This window comes from Orcinus orca, chromosome 15 (genome assembly GCF_937001465.1).
Source record: "Orcinus orca chromosome 15, mOrcOrc1.1, whole genome shotgun sequence".
NCBI lineage: Eukaryota > Metazoa > Chordata > Mammalia > Artiodactyla > Delphinidae > Orcinus > Orcinus orca.
The window spans coordinates 53884855-53907641 of NC_064573.1; the positions used below are offsets into that span (position 1 = coordinate 53884855).

General features: G+C 38.7%; 1 long non-coding RNA gene across 1 annotated transcript; it reads right to left on the reverse strand.

The window, feature by feature from the left end:
• Positions 1-1535: 1535 nt before the first annotated feature.
• Positions 1536-21062, reverse strand: LOC117203703 (uncharacterized). The gene is made up of 5 exons (XR_007471838.1): positions 20951-21062; positions 18617-18747; positions 14698-14871; positions 12663-12765; positions 1536-2210 (listed from the first exon to the last, which is right to left on the reverse strand). It is a non-coding gene; the product is annotated as an uncharacterized LOC117203703 (long non-coding RNA).
• Between the last annotated feature and the right edge of the window lie 1725 nt (positions 21063-22787).

Here is a 22787-nt window from a genome sequence, read left to right on the forward strand (position 1 = left end):
TGGTGGAGGGGACTAGTGCCTGTGTTGTGGTGAATGAGGCTGGATCTTGTCTCTCTAGTGGGCAGGTTCACGTCTGGTGGTGTGTTTTGGGGTGTCTGTGGCCTTATTATGATTTTAGGCAGCCTCTCTGCTAATGGGTGGGGTTGTGTTCCTGTTTTGCTAGTTGTTTGGCATAGGTTTTCCAGCACTGTGGCTTGCTGGTCGTTGAGTGAAGCTGGGTGCTGGTGTTAAGATGGAGGTCTCTGGGAGATTTTCGCCATTTGATATTATGTGGAGCTGGGAGGTCTCTTGTTGACCAGTGTCCTGAAGTTGGCTCTCCTACCTCAGAGGCAGAGCCCTGCCTCCTGGCTGGAGCACCAAGAGCTTTTCATCCACACGGCTCAGGATAAAAGGGAGAAAAAGTAGAGGGAATTAGTAGAAGTATGAGGAAAGAAAGAAGGAAAGGAGGGTAGGAAGGAAGAAAGAAAGAAGCAAAGAAGAAAAGAAGGCAAGAAGGAAAGAAAGGAGGGAGGGAGGAAGGAAGGAAGGAGGGAAAGAAGGAAGAAAGACAGAAAGAAAGAAGATACAGTAAAAATAAAATAAAGTATAATAAAGTTATTGAATTAAAAAATTCTTATTTAGAAAAAAAAAAAAGGGACGGATAGAACCTTAGGACAAATGTTGGAAGCAAAGCTATACAGACAAAATCTTACACAGAAGCATACACATACACCCTCACTAAAAGAGGTAAATGGGGAAAAATCATAAATCTTGCTGTCAGAGACCACCTCCTCAATTTGGGATGATTCGTTGTCTAAAGGAGGGAAGGAAGGAAGGAAAGAAAGAAAGAACAAAGGTAAAGTATAATAACGTTATTAAAATTAATTATTAAGAAAAAAAATTAAAAAAAAAAACATGGACAGATAGAACCCTAGGACAAATGGTGGAAGCAAGACTATACAGACAAGATCTCACACAGAAGCATACACATATACATTCATAAAAAGAGGAAAAGGGAAAAAATCATAGATCTTGCTCCTAAAGTCCACTTCCTTAATTTGGGATCACTGGTTGTCTATTCAGGTATTCCACAGATGCAGGGTATATCAAGTTGATTGTGGAGCTTTAATCCGCTGCTTCTGAGGCTGCTGGGAGAGATTTCCCTTTTTCTTCTTTGTTCTCACAGCTCCCAGGGCTCAGCTTTGGATTTGGCCCTGCCACTGCGTGTAGGTCGCTGGAGGGCGTCTGTTTTTTGCTCAGACAGGATGGGGTTAAAGAAGCCGCTGATTCGGGGGCTCTGGCTCACTCAGGCTGGGGGGGAGGGAGGGGCACGGAGTGCGGGGCGGGCCTGCGGTGGCAAAGGCCGGCGTGACTTTGCACCAGTCTGAGGCGCGCTGTGCGTTCTCCCGGGGAAGTTGTCCCTGGATCCCGGGAACCTGGCAGTGGCGAGCTGCACAGGCTCCGCGGAAGAGGGGTGTGGAGAGTGACCTGTGCTCGCACACAGGCCCCTTGGTGGCGGCAGCAGCAGCCTTAGCATCTCCCGCCCGCCTCTGGGGTCCGCGCTTTCAGCCGCGGCTCGCGCCCGTCTCTGGGGTCCGCGCTTTCAGCCGCGGCTCGCGCCCGTCTCTGGAGTTCCTTTAAGCAGCGTTCTTAAACCCCTCTCCTCACGCCCCAGGAAACAAAGAGGGAAGGAAAAGTCTCCTGCCTCTTCGGCAGGTCCAGACTTTTCCCCGGACTCCCTCCCGGCTCGCTGTGGTGCACTAACCCCTTCAGGCTATGTTCAAGCCGCCAACCCCAGTCCTCTCCCGGCGCTCCGACTAAAGCCCGAGCCTCAGCTCCCAGCCCCGCCCGCCCCGGTGGGTGAGCAGACAAGCCTCTCGGGCTGGTGAGTGCGGGTCGGCACCGATCCTCTGTGCGGGAATCTCCCCGCTTTGCCCTCCGCACCCGTTGCTGTGCTCTCCTCCGCGGCGCCGAAGCTCCCCCCTCCGCCTCCCGCAGTCTCCGCCCGCGAAGGGGCTTCCTAGTGTGTGGAAACTTTTCCTCCTTCACAGCTCCCTCCCACTGGTGCAGGTGCCGTCCCTATTCTTTTGTCTCTGTTTTTTCTTTTTTTCTTTTGCCCTACCCAGGTACGTGGGGAGTTTCTTGCCTTTTGGGAGGTCTGAGGTCTTCTGCCAGCCTTCAGTAGGTGTTCTGTAGGAGTTGTTCCACGTGTAGATGTATTTCTGGTGTATCTGTGGGGAAGAAGTTGATCTCCGCGTCTCACTCTTCTGCCATCTTCCGCCTTCCTCGTCATTTTCTTTAGTAATGTTTGGCCACCAGAATATAGCAACATGTATCATGCATTTTAACTTTAGTTTTCTCCTGAGATGCCTAAAAATGTGCCTTGCATATTCTCTGGTAGTTTTGCTGTGTCATCTGGAATGGGTTTCAGAATGTGGAGTTACACTCCTGTTCCCAAGTCATGGTGGTCTCAAGTCATCTGTAAATTAATAATTACCATTTTTCTTATATTACTTCTGCTCAATATTTGCTATTATGTCATTAGCTGATTTAGAGATTCTATATTTTTAAATATAGACTTTTTTTAGGCATTTTTTTGCATATTTCTATATATTTTTGCTATCACCCCCCAAAAAGTGTTCTATTTCTAGTAGTGTTCTCATTATAACTAACTTTGTTGAGTCTATTTTTCTCATTTTCTACTCATGTTCATGCAAGTAGCTAAGAGGCTAAATGTAATTGGGAACCACCTATTACTTTTTTCCCATCAGGGATGAGAAATTAAGTATTTTTGTCTCCATAAGAAGGAAGTTTCTGCCGAGTCAATTTTATAATATCTGGGTGTTTTTATCTTTTACAACTGTAAAATATAGTCTGCAACTTTTCTGTGATCTTAAAATAAAGTTAATAGGATTGTTTATATCTGGAGAGAATGGGCTCATAGGATAATTTCACCCAAGGTAGGTGCTCAATATATTTGAATGAGTGGCTAAACGCTTTATCACAAAAAAATTTGCAATTATCAAAGGATTAAATATTTACAATACTTTCCATAGGAAAAAGAAAATTATAGTTGGGGTAAAAATTTATCTACAATTTAATATTTGAAACTATATTTACAACTCATCAGTATTGTCCGGTTGTTAATTCAAAGCTCTATTTTTTTTATTACTCTGACTTTTCCAGAGTAAGAGAAAACATAAATGTAAGTAGTTCATTCAATAAGCAGAAAAGGCACACCTTTCAAACTAAGGCTTTCTAATTCATCTCTTCTAAATTGTTAATTAGTTCATCTTGGCTATCTTTTCTCCGTGATATGAAGATTAGGAAAAATTCCTGTCAAAAAAAGATGCCCTATAATGATGGTATTGGTCTTCCTTAAGGCTAAGGCGTTATCTGATAGAGGCTTGAACCAGCTTGTATCAGACCCAGACCTACTGCTACCACAGACAGTGCTAAATAAATACTTCATGATTGCTATGGATTATGTTAAAAAATAAAATTCAGCTGAGTAAACCTGAGGATCTAACTGGCTTTAGTCAATGATTCATGAATAGGGGAGCATCCCATGTAGAAAATAGAAAGGAGCTCCAAAGAACTGTACAAAATATGAGAGTTTCATAGTCAGAAGTGGGCAGCGACGAGGAAAGAGTGGACTATCTCATTTTCCTTTGGGTGACAGAAAGAGTCTATCAGGCAGATTGCCTCACTATGGCTGACTAGGAAATTTCAGATTAACTGGTGTAAGAAAACATTCCTGGGAGAGGTTGAAAATGCAATTAGTTTGGAATTTAAGTCTTGGTTTCCTTACATGGGGCTTAGAACAAGTAACTCCATTTGGGACCTATTTTCTCTATTTTTTTGTTTGTTTTGTTTCCTCTTTTTTAATGATTGTATTTCTAGTCTCAGTTCTGCCAACAACTACCAGTGTGACCTTGACAGATAAAGGAAATTTGTAAAAAGGTCTGTTCAGTAGGAAGATAAATGTTTGTGTGCATCTACATGTATAGCATCAAACTGCATAGAGCAAATACTTTAAAAGATGTAAAAATAAATTGCCAGATACAGAAGGGAACCTTGGCACAGATTTCTCAGTAACTGATACAATGAACAGGCAAAAATATCAAGAAAGACATAGAATATTTAAACATTAAATAATTTATACATAAAATACAGAATCCAACAGCTGCACAATATATATTACTATAAAGCACACAGGGAATACTTGCAGGAACTTTTCATATATGAAACTATAAAGCAAGTATCAATAAATTTCAAAGAAGTAAAATATATCTCTGATGTTAGTGGATTTAAGCCAGAAATTAATAATATAAAGGAAACTAGAAAACCCACAAATGTATGGAAATTATGTAATATATTCAAAATAACCCATAGGTCAGAGAACAAATCAAAATGAAATTTCAAATGTTTGAACTTAGGGAAAATTAATATATAGCAAGTAAAAATGTGTGGGATGCAGCTAATGTCTTTAGAGAAAAATTTATTGTATTAAATAACAAAAAATGAAAATCAACCATCTGAAGATTAATTTCAAGGAGCTAGAGATTGGAAAGTTCTAGCCAAAGACCAAAGAAAGTTAAGTAGGAAAATAAAAGAGATACAATAAATCAATAAAATGGAAATCAATAAAAAATAAATCAACAGAGCCAATAATTGGCTTCTTAATAAACTGGTCAAAAGACTGATCAAGGGAAAAAATAAGGCACAAATATTCAACACCAAAAGTTTAAAAAGAGAATATCACTAAAGATTGTACAGATATTTTCTAAAATTCTACATACATATATATATATATGAAATTTTAAAAAAAATTATGTCAATTTTAAAATTTAGATGAAATATGAAAAAAATCATAGTAAAACATATTTCCATCTTTTTCATATTACCTACATCTTCTAGGTAAAAATAGAAGAGTATTATATCTAGTAAAGATATTGAAACTGTTATCAACCTTTAAAAAGAAAACCTCAGGGGACTTCCGGGAAGGTGGTGGAAGAGTAAGACGCGGAGATCACCTTCCTCCCCACAGATACACCAGAAATACATCTACACGTGGAACAACTCCTACAGAACACCTACTGAACGCTGGCAGAATACCTCAGACCTCCCAAAAGGCAAGAAACCCCCCACGTACCTGGGTAGGGCAAAAGAAAAAAGAATACACAGAGACAAAAGGATAGGGACGGGACCTGCACCAGTGGGAGTGAGGTGTGAAGGAGGAAAAGCGTCCACACACTAGGAAGCCCCTTCGTGGGCGGAGACTGCGGGTGGCGGAGGGTGGGGGGGAGCTACGGAGCCGCGGAGGAGAGCACAGCAACAGGGGTGCGGAGGGCAAAGTGGAGAGATTCCCGCACAGAGGATCCGTGCCGACCAGCACTCACCAGCCTGAGAGGCTTGTCTGCTCAGCCGCCGGGGCGGGCGGGGCTGGGAGCTGAGGCTCGGGCTACCATTGGGGCGCCGGGAGAGGACTGGGGTTGGCAGCGTGAACACAGCCTGAAGGGGGTTAGTGCGCCATGGCTGGCCAGGAGGGAGTCCGGGGAAAAGTCTGGACCTGCCGAAGAGGCAAGAGCCTTTTTCTTCCCTCTTTATTTCTTGGTGCGCGAGGAGAGGGGATTAAAAACGATGCTTAAAGGAGCTCCAGAGATGGGCGCGAGCCGTGGCTAAAAGCGCGGACCTCAGAGACAGACATGAGATGCTAAGGCTGCTGCTGCCGCCACCAAAAAGCCTGTGTGCGAGCACAGGTCACTATCCACATCCCCCTTCCGGGGAGCCTGTGCAGCCCGCCACTGCCAGGGTCCCGTGATACAGGGACAACTCCCCCGGGAGAACGCACGGCATGCCTCAGGCTGGTGCTACGTCACGCCGGCCTCTGCCACCGCAGGCTCGCCCTGCACTCCGTGACCCTCCCTACCCCCGGCCTGAGTGAGCCAGAGCCTCCGAATCAGCGGCTCCTTTAACCCCGTCCTGTCTGAGCAAAGAGACGCCCTCCGGCGACCTACACACACACAGGCAGGGCCAAATCCAAACCTGAGCCCCTGGGAGCTGTGAGACCAAAGAAGAGAAAGGGAATCTCTCCCAGCAGCCTCAGAAGCAGCAGATTAAAGCTCCACAATCAACTTGACGTACCCTGCAGCTGTGGAATAAATGAATAGACACGAATTATCCCAAATTAAGGAGCCGTGTGGATGAAAGGCTCTTGGTGCTGCAGCCAGGAGTTAGTGCTGTGCCGCTGAGGTGGGAGAGCCAACTTTAGGACACAGGTCCACAAGAGAGACCTCCCAGCTGCACATAATATCAAACGGCGAAAATATCCCAGAGATCTCCATCTCAACACCAGCACCCAGCTTCACTCAACGACCAGCAAGCTACAGTGCTGGACATCCTATGCCAAACAACTAGCAAGACAGGAACACAACCCCACCCATTAGCAGGCTGCCCAAAATCATAATAACTCGACAGACACCCCAAAACACACCACCAGACGTGGACCTGCCCACTAGAGAGACAAGATCCAGCCTCATCCACCACAACACAGGCACTAGTCCCCTCCACCAGGAAGCCTACACAACCCACTGAACCAACCTTAGCCACTGGGGACAGACACCAGAAACAACGAACTATGAACCTGCAGCCTGCAAAAAGGAGACCCCAAACACAGTAAGATAAGCAAAATGAGAAGACAGAAAAACACACAGCAGATGAAGGAGCAAGATAAAAACCCACCAGACCTAACAAATGAAGAGGAAACAGGCAGTCGACCTGAAAAAGAATTCAGAATAATGATAGTAAAGATGATCCAAAATCTTGAAAATAGAATGGACAAAATGCAAGAAACATTTAACAAGGACCTAGAAGAACTAAAGATGAAACAAACAATGATGAACAACACAATAAATGAAATGAAAAAGACTCTAGATGGGATCAATAGCAGAATAACTGAGGCAGAAGAACGGATAAGTGACCTGGAAGATAAAATAGTGGAAATAACTACTGCAGAACAGAATAAAGAAAAAAGAACTTAAAGGACTGAGGACAGTCTCAGAGACCTCTGGGACAACATTAAACGCACCAACATTCGTATTATAGGGGTTCCAGAAGAAGAAGAGAAAAAGAAAGGGACTGAGAAAATATTTGAAGAGATTATAGTTAAGAACTTCCCTAATATGGGAAAGGAAATAGTTAAGTCCAGGAAGCACAGAGAGTCCCATACAGGATAAATCCAAGGAGAAATATGCCAAGACACATATTAATCAAACTGTCAAAAATTAAATACAAAGAAAACATATTAAAAGCAGCAAGGGAAAAACAACAAATAACACAAGGGAATCCCCATAAGGTTAACAGCTGATCTTTCAGCAGAAACTCTGCAAGCCAGAAGGGACTGGCAGGACATATTAAAAGCGATGAAGGAGAAAATTCTGCAACCAAGATTACTCTACCCAGCAAGGATCTCATTCAGATTTGATGGAGAAATTAAAACCTTTACAGACAAGCAAAAGCTGAGAGAGTTCAGCACCACCAAACCAGCTCTACAACAACTGCTAAAGAAACTTCTCTAGGCAAGAAACACAAGAGAAGGAAAAGACCTACAATAAGGAACCCAAAACAATTAAGAAAATGGGAATAGGAACATACATATCGATAATTACCTTAAATGTAAATGGACTAAATGCTCCCACCAAAAGACACAGATTGGCTGAATGGATACAAAAAGAAGACGCGTATATTTGCTGTCTACAAGAGACCCACTTCAGACCTAGAGACACATACAGACTGAAAGTAAGGGGATGGAAAAACATAATTCATGCAATGGAAACCATAAGAAAGCTGGAGTAGAAATTCTCATATGTCACACAAAATAGACTTTAAAATAAGGACTATTAAAAGAGACAAAGAAGGACACTACATAATGATCAAGGGATCGATCCAAGAAGAAGATATAACAATTGTAAATATTTGTGCACCCAACATAGGAGCACCTCAATACATAAGGCAAATACTAACAACCATAAAAGGGGAAATCGACAGTAACACATTCATACTAGGGGACTTGAACACCCCACTTTCACCAATGGACAGATCATCCAAAATGAAAATAAATAAGGAAACGCAAGTTTTAAATGATACATTAAACAAGATGGACTTAATTGATATTTATAGGACATTCCATCAAAAAACAACAGAATACACATTTTTCTCTAGTGCTCACGGAACATTCTCCAGGATAGATCATATCTTGGGTCACAAATCAAGCCTTGGTAAATTTAAGAAAATTGAGATCGTATCAAGTATCTTTTCTGACCACAATGCTATGAGACTAGATATCAATCACAGGAAAAGATCTGTAAAAAATACAAACACATGGAGGCTAAACAATACACTACTTAATAACGAAGTAATCACTGAAGAAATCAAAGAGGAAATCAAAAAATACCTAGAAACAAATGATAATGGAGACACGATGACCCAAAATCTACGGGATGCAGCAAAAGCAGTTCTAAGAGGGAAGTTTATAGCAATACAAGCCCACTTAAGAAACAGGAAACATCTCGAATAAACAACGTAACCTTGCACCTCAAGCAATTAGAGAAAGAACAACAAAAAAACCCCCAAAGTTAGCAGAAGGAAAGAAATCATAAAAATCAGATCAGAAATAAATGAAAAAGAAATGAGGGAAACGATAGCAAAGATCAAAAAGACTAAAAGCTGATTCTTTGAGAAGATAAACAAAATTGAAAAACCATTAGCCAGACTCATTAAGAAAAAAAGGGAGAAGACTCAAGTCAATAGAATTAGAAATGAAAAAGGAGAAGTAACAACTGACACTGCAGAAATAAAAAAGATCATGAGAGATTACTACAAGCAACTCTATGCCAATAAAATGGACAACCTGGAAGAAATGGACAAATTCTTAGAAATGCACAACCTGCCAAGACTGAATCAGGAAGAAATAGAAAATATGAACAGACCAATCACAAGCACTGAAATTGAAACTGTGATTAAAAATCTTCCAACAAACAAAAGCCCAGGACCAGATGGCTTCACAGGCAAATTCTATCAAACATTTAGAGAAGAGCTAACACCTGTCCTTCTCAAACTCTTCCAAAATATAGCAGAGGGAGGAACACTCCCCAACTCATTCTACGAGGCCACCATCACCCTGATACCAAAACCAGACAAGGATGTCACAAAGAAAGAAAACTACAGGCCAATATCACTGATGAACATAGATGCAAAAATCCTCAACAAAATACAAGCAAACAGGGGCTTCCCTGGTGGCGCAGTGGTTGAGAGTCCGCCTGCCGATGCAGGCGACACAGGTTCGTGCCCCGGTCTGGGAGGATTCCACATGCCGTGGAGCGGCTGGGCGTGCCCGTGAGCCATGGCCACTGAGCCTGCGCATCCGGAGACTGTGCTCCGCAACGGGAGAGGCCCGCGTACCGCAAAAAAAAAAGTATAATTGGCACAATAATCTGCATAAGCTGGAAGTGTACGATTTGATACCCTCACTGAATCAAGATAATAAATACAACCATAACCCCCTAAAAAAAAAATACAAGCAAACAGAATCCAACAGCACATTAGACGGATCGTACGCCATGATCAAGTGGGGTTTATTCCAGGAATAAATTCCAGGAATAAATTCCAGGAATGCACGGATTCTTCAATATACACAAATCAATCAACAGGATACACCATATTAACAAATTGAAGGAGAAAACCCATATGATCATCTCAATAGATGCAGAGAAAGCTTTTGACAAAATTCAACACCCATTTATGATAAAAACTCTGCAGAAAGCAGGCATAGAGGGAACTTTCCTCAACATAATAAAGGCCATATATTACAAACCCACAGCCAACATTGTCCTCAATGGTGAAAAACTGAAAGCATTTCCACTAAGATCAGGAACAAGACAAGGTTGCCCACTCTCACCACTCTTATTCAACACAGTTTTGGAAGTTTTAGCCATAGCAATCAGAGAAGAAAAGGAAATAAAAGGAATCCAAATCGGAAAAGAAGAAGTAAAGCTGTCACTGTTTGCAGATGACATGATACTATACATAGAGAATCCTAAAGATGCTACCAGAAAACTACTAGAGCTAATCAATGAATTTGGTAAAGTAGCAGGATACAAAATTAATGCACAGAAATCTCTGGCATTCCTATACACTAAGGATGGAAAATCTGAAAGTGAAATCGAGAAAACACTCCCATTTACCATTGCAACAAAAAGAATGAAATATCTAGGAATAAACCTACCTAAGGAGACAAAAGACCTGTATGCAGAAAATTATAAGACACTGATGAAAGAAATTAAAGATGATACAAATAGATGGAGAGATATACCATGTTCTTGGATTGGAAGAATCAACATTGTGAAAATGAATCTACTACTCAAAGCAATCTACAGATTCAATGCAATCCCTATCAAACTGCCACTGGCATTTTTCACAGAACTAGAACAAAAAATTTCACAATTTGTATGGAAACACAAAAGACCCCGAATAGCCAAAGCAATCTTGAGAACGAAAAACGGAGCTGGAGGAATCAGGCTTCCTAACTTCAGACTATACTACAAAGCTACAGTAATCAAGACAGTATGGTACTGGCACAGAAACAGAAATATAGATCAGTGGAAAAGGATAGAAAGCCCAGAGATAAACCCACGCCCATATGGTCACCTTATCTTTGATAAAGGAGGCAGGAATGTATAGTTGAGAAAGGACAGCCTCTTCAATAAGTGGTGCTGGGAAAACTGGACAGCTACATGTAAAAGTATGAGATTAGATCACTCCCTAACACCATACACAAAAATAAGCTCAAAATGGATTAAAGACCTAAATGTAAGGCCAGAAACTATCAAACTCTTAGAGGAAAACATAGGACACTCTATGACATAAATCACAGCAAGGTCCTTTTTGACCCACCTCCTAGAGAAATGGAAATAAAAACAAAAATAAACAAATGGGACCTAATGAAACTTCAAAGCTTTTGCACAGCAAAGGAAACCATAAACAAGACCAAAAGACAACCCTCAGAATGGGAGAAAATATTTGCAAATGAAGCAACTGACAAAGGATTAATCTCCAAAATTTATAAGCAGCTCATGCAGCTTAATAACAAAAAAACAAACAACCCAATCCAAAAATGGGCAGAAGACCTAAATAGACATTTCTCCAAAGAAGATATACAGACCGCCAACAAACACATGAAAGAATGCTCAACATCATTAATCATTAGAGAAATGCAAATTAAAAGTACAATGAGATATCATCTCACACCAGTCAGAATGGCCATCATCAAAAAATCTAGAAACAATAAATGCTGGAGAGGGTGTGGAGAAAAGGGAACCCTCTTACACTGCTGGTGGGAATGTAAATTGATACAGCCACTGTGGAGAACAGTATGGAGGTTCCTTAAAAAACAAAAAATAGAACTACCATATGACCCAGCAATCCCACTACTGGGCATATACCCTGAGAAAACCATAATTCAGAAAGAGTCATGTACCAAACTGTTCATTGCAGCTCTATTTACAATAGCCCGGAGATGGAAACAACCTAAGTTTCCATCATCGGATGAATGGATAAAGAAGTTGTGGCACATACATACAATGGAATATTACTCAGGCATAAAAAGAAACGAAATTGAGCTATTTGTAATGAGGTGGATAGACCTAGAGTCTGTCACACAGAGTGAAGTAAGTCAGAAAGAGAGAGACAAATACTGTATGCTAACACATATATATGAAATTTAAGGAAAAAAATGTCATGAAGAACCTAGGGGTAAAACAGGAATAAAGACACACACTTACTAGAGAATGGACTTGAGGATATGGGAAGGGGGAAGGGTTAACTGTGACAAAGCGAGAGAGAGGCATGGACATATATACACTACCAAACGTAAGGTAGATAGCTACTGGGAAGCAGCCGCATAGCACAGGGAGATCAGCTCGGTGCTTTGTGACCACCTGGAGGGGTGCGATAGGGAGGGTGGGAGGGAGGGAGACGCAAGCGGGAAGAGAAATGGGAACATATGTATATATATAACTGATTCATTTTGTTGTGAAGCAGAAACTAACACACCATTGTAAAGCAGTTATACTCCAATAAAGATGTTAAAAAAAAAAGAAAACCCCAGGCCCAGAAACTGGTAAATTCTCCCAAATATTTAAGTAAGAAAAAACACAATGTAACACAAGATCTCCTGCACTGTATAAAAAGAGAACATACCTTCCACCTCACGTTATGAAGCCAGTATTACCTAGATGCCAAAGTCTGACAAAGACACTACAAGAAAGGGAAAACACATGCCAAACTCTTAACATGGACTCAGAATTCTCTAAATGAAACACTAGCAAATGGAATATAGTTAAATATAAAAATGATCATATATAATGATCGAGTTTGGTTTTGGTTTTTGTTTGTTTCCTTGGCCAGGGCTGAAAACTTCTGGTAATATTCAAAAATCACTGTGATTTATGCCATTAACAAAATAAAATATCAATATCTTATGATAATGTCAATATGCTTATAGAAAACGTGACAAATTCAACATTCATTAATAATCTTTTAAAATCTTTTACTAAACTAAAAATAGAAGAGCACAGCCCTAATCTGACAGTAAGTATCTTCCAAAAAAACTATGGAAAACATACCTATTGAAATTTTGAAACCATTCCACTGTGATCAGTAAGACCATAAGGATGTCTGCCACCATGACTTCCATTCATCTGCCACCATGACTTCCATTCAAACTGTCTGAATTAAGGGGTGAGTTTAGGAAGGATGCTTGGATATTAGTTCCGTATGCAAAAATAAATCAAACTCTTATTTACCAGCTACAAATAAATAGAAAAATAAATACTAAAATTATACCATTTACAGTTGAATCCAAAAAGTCAAATACCTTGAAATAAATCTAACAAAAGATGAGAATTACCTTTACAGAAAAAACTTCATAAAGTTACTAAGATAGTAAAGAAGACCTAGATTAATGGATAAATATACCTTATTCATAGATTATAAAGATATTCATTCTTCCCAAGTTTTTCTGTAGATTTAACACAGTCAAAATCAATACTCCTAAAGGCTTTTTATTTTGTTGTTGGAAATTTACATTCTGATTCAAAAATTTATTTTAATTAAAAGGTTAAAGAATAGCCAATGCAATTTAGAAAAATAAGAACATCTTGACAAAACACATGTCAAATTGACCTTATAATCATTCTTAACCAAGTGCTATTAAACCAATTAGATTTTAGACAAGGTGTGAGATATATTAGAATAGTTTTACAAAATAATAGAAGATCCTCAAAAAAAGAAAAGTTGTGGAGTTTGGAAAAAATTAAATGATTGTGTGTTATCCAGAGTTATTTTTATAAAATATTTCTTGCTGTTAATATGTTTATAAAACATACCAAAAAAAGCTAAGCAGATTCAAATTTTACTCTAACTTTTAATATGATTTTTTAAATACTAGTTAAAAGTTTTTGACACAAAAATTTCCTAACTGGAAGAGACTACATAACTGTGCAACAAAAGTGCCATCCCTGGGCTTCCCTGGTGGCGCAGTGGTTGAGAATCCGCCTGCTAATGCAGGGGACACGGGTTCGAGCCCTGGTCCGGGAAGATCCCACATGCCGCAGAGCAACTTGGCCTGTGAGCCACAACTACTGAGCCTGCGTGTCTGGTGCCTGTGCTCCACAAGAGAGGCCACGATAGTGAGAGGCCCGCACACCGCGATGAAGAGTGGCCCCTGCTTGCCACAACTGCAGAAAGCCCTCACACAGAAATGAAGACGCAACACAGCAAAAATAAATAAATTAATTAACTCCTACCCACAACATCTTCTTTAAAAAAAAAAAAAAAGTGCCATCCCAAATTTAAATAAATTAGAAAAATAAAACAAAATAATTTTCACAACTATAAAGTAAAAGACTTATGTGCAAATTACTTGGAATCAATGAATATTATTTTCCACCTATATAGACAAATATAGTTTCAATTTTTAAAAAAGATTTAAACTTAACTAAAAGATTTGAACAAGTGAAGCTACAAGATGCTATTTTTTGTTTTATTTTTATTATCTCAGCATTGTAATTTTTTAAAGAATAAAAACTTAAAGAATGCTTTGTGGATCTATATATTGCTTTAAAAATAGTAAAACTCACAACGTAAGTAATAGAAATTTATGCACTAAAATTAAAATAATTTGTAGTAATTTCTTTTGTTAGGATATGTCATGTTTGACCCTGTTACAATGTTTTGAACTATGTAAAATAATGGTTTATTTCCAAATCTAAAAATTGTTTTAAAAATCTTATTAACAATTCCAGTTGCTACTATCGTAGCAGATCAGTTTCTTCACATTTTGCTGAAATATAGTCAAGGAAAAACACTTCAGGAAATAAGTGTATAATAATTAATGAATTATGTATACTTTTACTACTCATCCTAAATCACCTTTCTGTAGAAACTTTAGACATGGGCAAGAGTAAATAGACTCAGTAATTTTTTATAATTTCCTGATTTTCAATTATATTCAAACCATGGATTTTCACAAATATTTTTATGAATTAATAGGGAAGGTATATTTATCAACTTAGGAGAACAGATCTATACAGTTTGCTAACATGATTGATGATTTTTAAAATATTTAAATATCAGAAGCCTGGGCCTCTGTACTCTTACCTGCTGGGCCCCAAAATGTTAGTAGTGATTCTGTGTCCAGTTTTCAAACTTTTCTCCACAAAGGAATCATGCCCCTCTCTTTCCATCCTTGAATGTCACTGCTGCTGGAAGCCGACTGTTCTTCAGAATGATTTAGAAATCTTTGGTATTCTGGGACACCATTAGCTTAAAATCCTATTTACAAATATGATTTTTTTGATATTACATAGTGAAATATGTCAGCTTGTAGAACATCTGCATAACTTAGTAAGCCAATATTTTCCAAATGACCAAAACATTTTGACACAAAATCTCACACAGGTAGGAGAGCCATTCAATATATAAAATAACTCAGGGGATTTTAATGTAACAGAGAACAAAAATTTCATTGATAAGATATCAGATTCCATAGTACACCTTTTCTTTAAGAAAAAAAAAAGAGAAGATGAGTTTTGGTGTAAAATCCAGGAATATTCACACCCTTTCAAAGAAACCATTAAAATACTCCTCATTTTTCCAACTATAAGTGTGGGTGAGTCTGGATTTTCTCTGTATAATTAACTGAAACAACATATTGCAAATGACTGAATGCTGAAGCAGATATAAGAACCCAGCTGTATTATAAGGTAGACATTGTAGAGATTTGCAAAAATGTAAAACAATATCACTCTTCTAAGTTTATTTGTTTAGTAAAATATAGTTCTCATAAAAATATAGTGTAAATATATTATTCATTTTAACTTGTACTAAGTGTAGTTTCTTATTTTAAAATAAATTCATAAATAAATATATTTTTTTAATTTCCTAGTTTAATTTTTAATATAGCAAATATAGAAATATGTAAAACCACATAAAAACTTTTGTGGGTTTTCAATACTTTTTAAGAGTGTAAAAAGGTATCTATATTAAAAAAATACAGAAATGTTGATTCAACACATTCATTTTTTCGTTGAGGAAACTTAAAAAACACAGAGACGATGATCCACATTATCCAAATCACAGAATTAGTAGAAATGCTGAGACAAAAATCAAGGTTTTCTGAATTCTAATTATATTGGTCTCCTGAGGCTGTCCTAACAAAGTACCAAAAACTGGTGGCTTAAACAACAGAAATGCATTGTTTCACAATTTCAGAGACTAGAAGTCTGAGATCAAGGTGCCAGCAGAGTGGGCTCCTTCGGAGGTCTGTGAGGGAGAATGCCTCTCTCCTAGCTTCTGATGGTTTGCTGTCAATCTTTGATGTTCCTTGGCTTTTAGATGCCTCATCCTGATTTCTGCCTTCATGTTCACACGATGTTCTCTCTGTGTGCGTATCTGTGTCCAAATTTCCCCCTAGTCATATTGGATTGAGGATCCACCCTACTCCAGTCTGACCTCATCTTTACTAATGACATCTGCAATGACCCTATTTCCAAATAAGGTCACATTCTGGAGTGCTAGGGGTTAGGACTTCAGCAAATGAACTTTGGGGGACACCATTCAACCCATAATACAAGCCCAGTGTGTTCTTCCCCCAATCCTCCTATATATCAAGAAGTATTCTCTTTCCTAATTTCCTTTCTTTTCTCCCTACTGCATTCCAGTCTCACACTCTCTCAATATACCGACAGAAATACTCATATGAAATGCCTATAGGGAAAATTGATTCTCAGGAAAGCAACCATTATAATGGAAATAGAAGTTCAAAGTCAAGTTGGCTACAAAGAGGAAGTGCAACTTAAGATCAGCCTCAGATGATTTCAATAAACAGAGGTGAAGACAGGTAACATCTCAGGAAATTAAAGAGATGTCTCAGAAAGCTAACACATTTATGAACGAAGATCACAAAATGTTATCTCGTGCATTTACAGAATGTATTAAAACCTCACGTGTCAGGAAAATGTGATTTATCAAAAATTCTTGAGTAGCTAGAATGAAGTATGAATTCCAACCATGTACCTTTTCTCTCCATTGACTATGATTTTGGGTATTGGTGAAATGTATTCTTCATCTGAAGTGATGGATTATACTGGTGGAAAAAGTGATATGTCCTATTCCCAATTCTGATAGAACTTGGTCCTCATCTACATGACAGCCTATAAGGCTTGCTCTCCTCCCTTTATAACTGCCTTCTTCTCCTTTCCCCCAAATACCCAACAGCTGATCTACTGTGAAGTAAAGGAATCAGAGCAGTCCCCAAAAGATTGTGCAAAGTATTAAGAATACAGTAAATTCAAAAGACTTTATGGAATTGAAATCACTTAATAAGACACACTATCAGTCTGAATTCTCCAGAGAAACAGAACCTATAGGAATAGGAAGTTTTAGAGATTTCTTATAAGGAAGTAGCTCACATGATTTTGGAGGCTGAGAGTCCCAAGACCTGCAGTTAACACGCTGGAGACCCAGGAGAGCTGATTGTATGGTTCCAAGTCCGAATGCAAAGGCAGGAGATGCCTGATGTCCTGCAGGAAGACAGTCAAGCAGAGAGAGAATAAATTCACCCTGACTCAGCCTTTCTGTTCTATCAAGGCCTTCAATGAATTGTTTGTGGTGCCCAACACTGAGGAGGGCAATTTGCTTTATTGTCTACTGATTCAAATGTTAATCTAATTCAGAAAAGCCCCTCACAGACACACCCAGAATAATGTTTAAACAAATACCTGGGCATCCTCTGGCACAGTCAAGTTGACACATAAAATTAATTATGACAGGCGCATAATAGTCAAAAATGTTCTGTGCTGAGATTAAATTACTAATGCAGTTAACAGAGTTTTTAGCCAGAATACTTTATCAAAATCTCAATTTAGATTCTTCTCCCTTTATATGGCCCTCTGCCAATAGACACACACACACACACACACACACACACACACACACACACACACACACAGGCAATTTTGAAAGACCTTTACTCAGCAACTTTTTGGACAGATAGCAGGGACAGTTTGAAATAATTTGGTGCTTTTTCTTCCTTTTGTAAAAGACTGAGCACATTGAGGAGGCTAATTAGCTTGCCCAGGATGGGAGGAGAGAAGACGACAGGAGGACAAGATGGGAGTGAGAGGAAAGGTGCCCTAGACCCTGAGCAGCATGCAGAGGTGGAAAGGCCTCAGCAGTGATGTAACTGGATACACAAACTGCTAGAAAACAGGATAAAATACATAATTTTTATATAAAAATAAATCTATAACATAATAATACAAATATATAAACCAACTATTTTCAGACACTTTACCACAGGTAACACAGGACTGTGTCCCCTAAAAGAAGAGAAAGAAATCGGCTGAGCCAGGAATAGCTTTCTGCCTGGAGGCATTTTCCAGCGGGAGCTCAAGCACAGAAGACCAAGCAGAGGGAGCTGTCGTCCTGAACTGAGGAAAGAGAGGTCAGTGGCTGTTCCGGTGGCTGAAGCACCTAGGCAGCTGCACAGGAAGAAAGCTCTAGAAATCATCATGAGGATATTTAAATGTATGCTGTGCTTGCAACACTGAGGCCATGCTAGAAATGCCCTCCCAAGCTTAAAAGCAAGCCTTTAGACTTGAGGAAATGTGACAGAAACTAAAATGGATTTGGAGCTAGCAAAAAAAAAAATTCCCAGTATGATTTCTTCTTTGATCTGTTATTGAGATGCCTATTTATAAATTTCCAAACATATGGACTCTTTTGTTGTCTTTGCCTTGTTGATCTCTAACTTAGTAACACTGTACTGAGATAACGTGGTTGGTATAATATTTGATTTACTGAAATATGTTGCAACTTGTCCTATGGCTTAATATATTATCATTTTTGGCAAGTGATTAATGCGTGTTTGAGAAGAATGTAGATTCTCTAATTGTAGTCTGAACTACAGATATACATTTGCCAGTATATCTGGTTACCTTTAAGAATAAGAGATGCATACTTGGATTTTTTAATGTCAATAAAAATCAGTAACCTTACCCTTTCGGAATGGTCTCACCTTCAGCTGTGGGTAGCTTAAGCTGGAAACACGAGAGAAGAGCATATACTAGCTGGCAAGGTCACATGTCCACACCTGTGGCTACCTGGTCTCCCAAATGCTGCTGATGTTACTTCCAGTTGTATCTAGACCTCAGAAAACACAGAAAAAAGTCAAGAGAATTAGAAAGCCCTTCAACAGAGGGGAAGGTAGCTGTGACAAATAGACATTTCAATAGGGGGAAGAAAAAGCTATTAAGATAAACTGAAGATCAAAGTGTCTGAAAGTTTCCTTAATACTAAGTTGACTAAAATAGTTTAGAAGAGATAAAGATTTACATAAAGAAGCATAAATCTCCAAAGAGAATTGACTCAATTTTGCAGTTGAGTGGCAGGCATGCTAATATTTGGTGGATGAGATTCAGAGGCGCAAAGGAAAGGCATTGTCCTGGGAGATGCCCTAACTTTCCTACAGTCCTGGGATCATCAGTGTAAAGAATGAGACTGTGGAGTAGTCCTGACAACAAGCTCCTTCTGCCCCTCAGGATTTAGACCACAGTCTAAGCCGCATTGTCCAATACGATAGCAGGGAGGCCACATGTGGCTATTTAATTTAATTTAAATTTTAACTTTAATAAAAATTAAATTTTCCTTTAGTTATTTCTTAAATTAAAAATGGAATAAAATTAAAAATTCATTTATTCCATCACATGAACCTACTTGAAGTGCTCAATGGCCACATACATATTAAAGAACACATCCTTCATCACAGAATGTTCTTCTGGACAGTACTGGCCTAGAGGGCACCTATGGTCTCCAGGGGGCTCTCTGTCTCAAGAGCAGGCTCAGCAGATTCTGGACAGGCAGGAGGGCATCAGAAACTCTGTGCTTGTTCTCCTGAGTGAAGTTTGAGGGGGATGGAAACGAGGAACGGGTCCAAGAGGATGCTGTTGTGTGAGAAGATGATTGCCTGAGGGAGAACTAGCTAAATTATGAGGGATGAAAACAAAGGAAAAGTAGAGACCTTGACAACTGAATGTCCCCCTGAGGGAAGATAAAGGAGTCAATGAGGAAAAAAGTATTCCTTTTTCCACCACTGGAGCCCCATTGGGCTATGTGGTTAATCCCTAGCACAAAAGAGGTTATCAGACAATGTCAACAGACAGAGGGTGAAGGGAGAGAGGGGTATGGAGAACCTTGCTTTTATACGTTCAGAGGGTTAACTGTTCATGACTTAGGGGGGATTGGAAGATGATAAAACTTTTGGCACAGAAGACTCATCTTTAAAATTTTTAATTTATCTTATGAAGCAGCTATTTGGGGATTATGGCAATTGACATGATGGTCTAAGGTAGAAACTAAAATGTAAAATGAGAACTGTCGTTTACATATTCTTTCATGATAGTTAAGTACATTAAGGAAAATTATGAGAGGTATTGCTGGCAAAAGCATGCTGGTGGTTTTTGCAGTTTCCACACAAAAATGAAATTATGCTTTCAATAATGTTTTTCTGGTTATTGCTTTCTCTCTTTCTGAGATTCCAATTTGGTTCAGATGAATTTAAGAATATCCCACCAGTCGGGATTGACATATACAACTACTATGTATAAAAGAGATAACTAATAAGGACTTACTGTATAACACAGGGGACTCTACTCAATACTTTGTAATGGCCTATGAGGGAAAAGAATCTAAAAAAAGAAAGTGGCTATATGTATAACTGATTGACTCTGCTGTACACCTGAAACTAACACAACATTGTAAATCAACTATACTCCAATAAAATTTTTTTTTTAAAGATTAAAAAAGAATATCCCACCAAATAAGAAGACTTGAAGAGTTCTGTGCTTTGTTTTCAGTTAAGAGCAGTGGGCATGATCCAAGGTCCTGAAGAGCAAAACGAGCTTCGACTTTTGGCAAAACCGTCAGGAAACGCTTTCTACCAAGACCCATTCCTGCCTCTCCTGAGCAGTGAATCTTGTCTGATCCTTCCTGCAGAGCTGCTTTAGATATCCTAGATTTTCCCTTTTTGTGACTATTTGTGATAATTTTTGAAATCTCAGATATTTATGATAAATGCATCCAGAAGTTCCTTTTGATTCCCCAAGATTTGAGTGTATCACCTCTTAAGGGATATATATATATATATATATATATATATATATATATATATATATATATATATTTATCACAGGGAAAAGGTACAGTGCATTCTGATAATGTGTTTCATCCTTCACAATTTATCCATTTGGAAACCTCTATTGGGCAAAATCGCATAAACAAGGTTATATATGAAGAATATAAACTCAAAGAAATATTAAAGTTTTCTATAAAGATGAGATGTTGTGATTGATACCTTCTATGGGGATCTTTCTGGATAAACTGACATGACTTTGTTATCAGAATTGATTTCCATTTAGGAGGACATGCGCTTTGGCCTGATGACTTGCTATATATGAATCATCATTCCATTACCTGCAGGAAAAAAAAAATGCTAGTTTCTTGTTCAGCTTAAGAGAATAAGAACTTAATTTATTGCTAAATTCTTAAGAACAAAAGTAGTTTTGTATTGCAAGTTTTATTGTCAAAGACTGCCTTTCTCTTTCCCTTCTATTTTTTATGCTCTTCATGTTCAAGACAATACAATTGACAGTTAATCAAGGGGCTTAAGAGCTGGATGCCCCCTAGGGTGCCTGGGGCACCTGGCAAACATCTTTCTTGGTACCCTTGTCTACATGCATAATTTGAGTCACCCCAAATCTAGAAGCCAGAACCATTCTGGTGGCCCAGTCTCATATGCCCCAGGAAATAAATATTGTCCTGCCTAGTGGGAGAGACACATTTGCCTGGGAGCCCTTCTGGAAATGGGAAGACCAAAATAATGCCATAAATGCAGAGCTAAGAGCTGCTCAGGGTATCTAGTGGACCCCATGCCTGGGATAGAAGGTAAGAGAGAAAGAAAGAGCCACAAGGGAGAAACCAGAACTACAGGCTCCCATGGATTCTGGACCAGGCTCAGGTAGCCCTTCTTAAACAGCACTGCCACCCAGCAGTTTCCAGGCACCCAAAGTGGACTTCAGGCAATTTCCAAATGTTATATTAAAAATAATAATATATTTGATATCTGTCATAAATGTACATGACAGATGATGTATCAATGAGAATATTTAAATAGAAACAATGAGAAAATATAATAGAAATCTACAGAAATATTATGTAAAATGAAAATATTCAGTTACATCTGTCAGAAGAGATTGAGTAACCAAAATATAAGGATTTTGAGACAAACATAATAAATAATATATATCAACCTAGGTATACCAATGATATATATCAACCTATGTATACTAATAAGAAAAATTAACTTCTTTTCAATTATTGTGAAAATTTAAGAAATTGATCTGATATCACAAACACATGGACAAGCTCCAAAAAGTAGAATAGTACATAATGTATTCTCTGACAACAGAACAATAAACTAGATGTTATCAAAAGGAAGTAGGAAGATAAAGGAAGGACTAATTTAATTACTTAAAAGGGTAAATGTAATTATTAAAAAATCTTGAGCAAAATAGAAAATCAAAATAGAAAGTACAGAATAATTTTAACATACTGGTAACAAAACAGGTTATATTAAAATATCTAGAAGTTTCACTTCTGATTATGGTTAAGATCCTACTGGAAAGACCTTTCAAATAACAGCTATTAAGTCCTGGTCATTATAAAAAGATAGCTTCCTCATCACACAGCAGAGTTAAATGTATCGCGGACAATTCTGGTAAGGAGTACATAAATAAAGGAGAGAAGTTCCATGTTGTGCATTCACAACTTTTTTTTCCAGGCATGTGGGCTAATGAGAGCATTGGTGGAAAAATACTGTCATTCTTGACTGGGGTTCCAGAAGAATAAATCCAGGAAAACAAGGGCATTCGAGAAAGAGTAACCCCCAAAGGGAAAGAGCCAGACTGTGGTCACCAAATTTGATCTACCTAAATCTGTGAGTGACCCCAGAATAATAAACGTCCAGAGTGAACTCAAAGCCACCAGCTAACAACAGATCTAAACTCAGATCAGAGCTGCTATCTGAAAAGCAGAGCTTACAGTTTAAGTCTAATCAATATAATTGCCTGATAAGTCAAATGAAATAGCATTCATCACAGAAAAATAACAGAATCCAGTGCCCTCGTAACTTA